The sequence below is a fragment of the Nematolebias whitei genome, chromosome 16 (assembly GCF_014905685.2).
Source record: "Nematolebias whitei isolate Nwh7 chromosome 16, NemWhi1, whole genome shotgun sequence".
Taxonomy (NCBI): Eukaryota; Metazoa; Chordata; class Actinopteri; order Cyprinodontiformes; family Rivulidae; genus Nematolebias; species Nematolebias whitei.
In genome coordinates this window covers 2,400,459-2,405,788 of record NC_056513.1, presented here as the reverse complement: position 1 = coordinate 2,405,788, position 5,330 = coordinate 2,400,459, and positions in this window count along the sequence as shown.

Sequence of the window (5,330 nt, the reverse complement as noted above, 5' to 3'; positions counted from 1 at the left end):
CCACTTTAGATTCATTCAAATCCATTCCTTGCATTGACACGTGGCCGATAACTTTTACTAATTGGCTCTCATAAAGTATATGGATGTTTCTGTTCAGTGTCCTGACACGACTTCTGTTGTGACTTGGCGCTTCATAAATAAACTGAAATGAGTTGAATTGAACTGAAGTCAGCAGTTCACGAGTCATGTTGCTAAACAACAAAGAAAGTTGACTCCAACAGTGTAGGCCAAGGTTTTAGGCGAAACATTTTGTCACATGACTACGTACCATAATTTCTGGTCTATAAGCCGCTACTTTTTTCACAGGCTTTGAACACATTTATACAATGCTGCAGTTAATTTATTTATTTTGGACGAGCTAACGAGCTTCATGCCGTCAAAACATTTAGCCTCGTCACACCCGGGCGCTCACGTAGCCCAGTACAGGTCTCTCTTGGGGGGTGGGTCCTCGTGACTCAATGGCACTATTAGGGTCAAATGTCACTCCTTTCTTTTAATATCTCTAAAACGATAACCCGACTTATGACAACCTGGACTCCTCCAGCTGCTCGTTGTCGCAGGTTCTGTTCATAACTTTTATGGACAGAAGTTCTCGGTGCAGCCAGGGGGTGGAGGGAGTCCGGTTCTGTGGCCTCAGGGTTCATCTGTGCTGCAGATGATGTGGTCCTGTTGGCATCATCGTGCCGTGACCTTCAGCTCTCACTGGAGCGAGTGTGAAGTGACTGGGATGAGAATCAGCTCCTCCAAATCTGAGGTCATGGTCCTCAGTCAGAAAAGGCTGGATTGCTTTCTTCACACTACATTTTAGCAGGAAATGCAATTTCAATAGTTAACTTGGAGTTAACCTCGTTCATGATGGTCCCCACTACTAATCAACCCTAGCAAACATAAAAATGACTAAAACTCATCTTGAGCGGGGTGTGGTAGTAGCTGAGACTGATCTCCAGCACATACGCCGAGCGCTACACATTCCACAACATATTTGCTTAAAACTTTGGTAATAACTGTCGGCATCAGTCTTGTTTGCCTGTTAGCAAAATATCTCATTATGGGCAAAACTAATTTGAAGTAAACTTTCAGAAAAGAATCAACGGATGTACGTCAACAACTGACTACATCTTCAAGTCACAATTCAAAATGGCTGCTGCAGCCGACCATCATTATCAAATACAAATATGGCGATAACCCAAAATAACGTTGCAGATTTGAGCTACAGTTTAGGGTGGTAGTAGCTGAGAGTCATTTAAGAGTAACTCTGGCTTTTGTTTTTGCACTGCAGCTCCATTTTACTATCAGTGGGAACCTGTAAATGTTATTTTGTGATTTCTGTATAAAAAGTTTTCAAATTGTACTATACTGATGATGATGATGTCACAATATATAAGATGTGTTTTATTGTCTTAGCTGATGTAAGTGGTCTTAAATATACTTTAGAAAATTATTTTCTTTCATTTTACCAATTTTCTTCAAGTACTAAAGCAATGATGGATTTGTAGTTGGAGCACGACGAGAACACAAAACTCAGGGAGGAATCACTGAAAACCTACAGATCAGATATGATACAATCAGAATAATATTGATCAAACACATTAATGCAAGATAACTGTTTTGCTTTTATTTTAATGTTCAGGACTATTTAAAGTTTTCCAAATGTACATTATTTTATGTAAATGAATTAGTGAAGATTAGGATTAATGCTAATAAAAATAAATAATAGGAGCTGCTAGGCTGGGCGCAGATTTCCCAGGTTAATATTATATATTTACATAAAATATGCTTTGATTTAGGACATTAGATTGAATATTCTCTGATGTTTGAAAGTCAGTCTTTTCTGTCTTCGCTCATATTAATAAATTGTATGTTTGCAGAACAACTAACAGAATTACAGTTGTACATTTACCAGAAGAAGACTCAAAACGTTTAATGAGATTAGTAAATTATAAAGACACGGAGAGAAAAAGTATGTCTGAAATTAAAGTAAGGATTCATCTAAATATTCTTAAAATTGCATCTGATAAATGTTCAGGGAAAAACGTGTGAAAATTAAAAAGGGAATGCAGATCTGTTGGGAGTGTGGGGGTGGGGGGGTGAGTCCACCTGGTAAATGTCATAATGGGTCTAAATTTATTTACCCATAAAACTTTCGCCTTTTTCTCACAGATTAAAGTTTTAACACCTTCATGCCCTGTCCACAGGGAAGGTGTTGTGTAGCTACACAGAAGTTTTTAATCATTTCAGCCACGTGTCACAAAATTGTGTTTTGGGAGCTCTAAAACAGTATTTTTCTAAACGGGGGTCCAGAGTGAGAACATCTTAAATGCAACTGTTGCCTAAACACAACCTTTTAATTATGATGATGTCACACACCTACTTCCTGCCTAACCTATGACCCATAAATGATCATTAAACATAAATGATCATTACATGCTTGTGTCAGTGTTGTGGACGCTCAACTTCAGTAAAACTGTTGTATCCTGTATCTCTTCAACGAGCAGCTCCGAGGCTGATGAACAATAACGCAGTCTGAAACATCCATCCATCCATCCATCCATCCATTATCTTTACCCACTTATTCCATTTTGGGATGGGGCTACAGTAGCTTGGTGGTCAGTGCTGCAGTTTTGTAATCCTGAGGTTGTGGGTTTGAGCCCAGGTTGTGGCAGGAAGGGCATCTGACGTAAAATCATTGCGAAATCCTTCCTACGAGTTTGTTCACTGTGGCTACTCCTGAAGACGGGAGCAGCAGAGACGAACCTCCATCACTCTGGATCTCCCTCTTTCAGCTTTTGCCTCTTCGGGGGTCGCCACAGCGAGTCGTCGTCCTCCATCTCACCCTCACTCTGCATAAAACCATCCATTATGTCCACATGTTTAATCAGCTCCCAGTCAACTGTGGTTCCGTGTGCACGAGATAAAAGTTCCACTTCACCGTCAGTCCACAGAAAGGATCCAGTTTTGTTCTCCTTCCTTGTTTTATTCTTGTGTTTACAGCTGTTCCTCCTTCCATGCTTCCAGAATATTCTCATGACAGCGCCACATACAGGCCTGGCTAGTTATTGCAGTGTTTGAGGAGTTGTATGTGTTTCAGTGTGGATGGAAACATTTCTAGAAACGCTGCCATGTTTACAAAGAAGAATATCATTTTGGAAAGATGGCGTTCCTGCGTGGATGTGGCACCAAACATCCACCTTTTCTTCTGGTAAATTTAGAACAGTAATTCTGGAAGTGTGAAACGTTTTTTCTCACAAGTTTTTAACTTTACAACGTCAGAGAATATTATAGTTTTGTTTACATGAGTTGTAAAATATGAGTTTTTAACAAAAAACATGTTTGTTTTTCATGCAAACATATGAGAATAATGTATTGTTTTCTCTGCTTTTTGTGACCTCCCCAAACACTTATATTATTTTTAAATTATTTATTTCTTCTTCTTTTTTTTTTTATAAAAGCCCATATGTTGTCTTACATATATTTATTAGTAACTGTAAAATACTTTCAAAGGAAAGAAATGGAAACAAAAAGTTTAAGTAACAAGGTATTTAGACATTATTTTTTTGTAAAATTATGTTTCTTTGTTGTTCACATTTCCACTTTTGAAACAGAAATTTGTTGACTTTCATCCTGATGCTGCTCAATAATCCAGGTAGAATAATCTAACAAAGTTAAATCAGATCCTCTGGATGAATTAATCATCTTGTTGAAGCATTTCGTCTTTTATCCAAAGGACTTCTTCAGTCTGAGGAGCTGCAACAAACTCAGTCTTATAAATAGCACCTTCTCAACCAGCTTGTTGACAATAACCAAAACTAGCTGTTCACATGATAAAGAAGGACCATCAACCATCCATCAACCCAACAACAGATGGTTAGCACCCTGATGGCTGCTTGTTATTCTCAGAGGGCTGAGTGATGCTAGTAATAACAGCAGTGTAAGGGGGGACAGTTGGACACGGAGGCTCCGCCCCGTTTAATGATGGACGGTTGAACTTTAGTTCACAAATAGTTCACAAAGTAAAAATTAAAACTAACCTTCCTTTTCATCAGTATGGCTAGCTATGAAAAGCACAATAATTGATAGATTGTGCTGCCGCTTGTTTAAAAATAGTTTAAAGGTCAGTTTTATTTGCTTTTAAGTTGTGACTGAACTGCAAACACATCCAGTATTTCTTCTCTCTTATTACTAATATGTGTGCTCCTAGAAACTGAAAACGTTCTGTGCCGTTATATCCCGAAAATCGTTGGTCAAATTGTTCTATTCAGTGCTTTTAGTTTTATGAGTAACTTGGATCCTGCATGAAAAGGTTTTTTTTTGTTTGTTTTTTGCAGCTTTTGTGCAGTCGTGCAATGTTGGACCTTTACAATTTTACTGTTTTGAAGGCAATGTTGCTTACATCAGTTTCTACAATAAAGCAGTTGGCACAAAACACATCTAAAGTTTCATCTATAGAATTATCTGAACTTCATTTTTCTTTACAATATCAAGAAAAAATGTTTCTCTATGTAAATATGGATTCTAAACAGTTGAGAGCTCTAAAGTAAACATGTAAGTGTTGTGGGTTAGCTTCATGTTCGTGTAAGTTCAACTTAATTTCATTTAAAATGACTTCTACACTGCAAAATCACAACATAATGTAAATCTCTTCTTGTTGTTTGAACACTGTGTCAGGCTGATGCGTGTATACCGGGATGATCGAAGAATATGACCCTCTTGGCTTCAGAAGCATTTGTAATGTGGGAGCAGTGGGGGACACACTGGTGGGGGGTCTGGGGGTCCTCCCCCAGAAATTTTGAATAAAGATGCCATTTCCTGCATTCTGGTGAGTTTTAACGAGTTGTTAAACATTTACGTTTACATACATAAGTAAACACTTGATTCAGTAACTATTTTAGAGAGCAACAAGAAGTAACCTGACCAACAGCTCTCCTTGTGTGAATAGAGCACTCTTCGCTTCTCTCACACATCCTAACACTAGTTAAGATGCTACAAATGTAGCACTCCGCTACACATTACACAGCCTATTAAAAGCTTTGTACAAAATCAGTTTAGTGTTAAGTGATCATAACAAACAAAGACCAAACTTATGCAACCAGAAGTTGCAACATATATTTGTATTTAAAAACGCCCAAAACAAAACACAACTAGTTTCAAGTATTAACCTTTAATTTAACAATTGAGCATGCAAGGTAATTATGACAGAATATGGAGGATTTAGCTTGTACAGATGAACTTCCTGCTTATCACTGTTCAGCTGATCATGGAGTTGACACACATTACGGAGCCCGGGAAGTGACATGGGGGATTTTTTTCATTTTGCGTTCCCTCGCTCTATG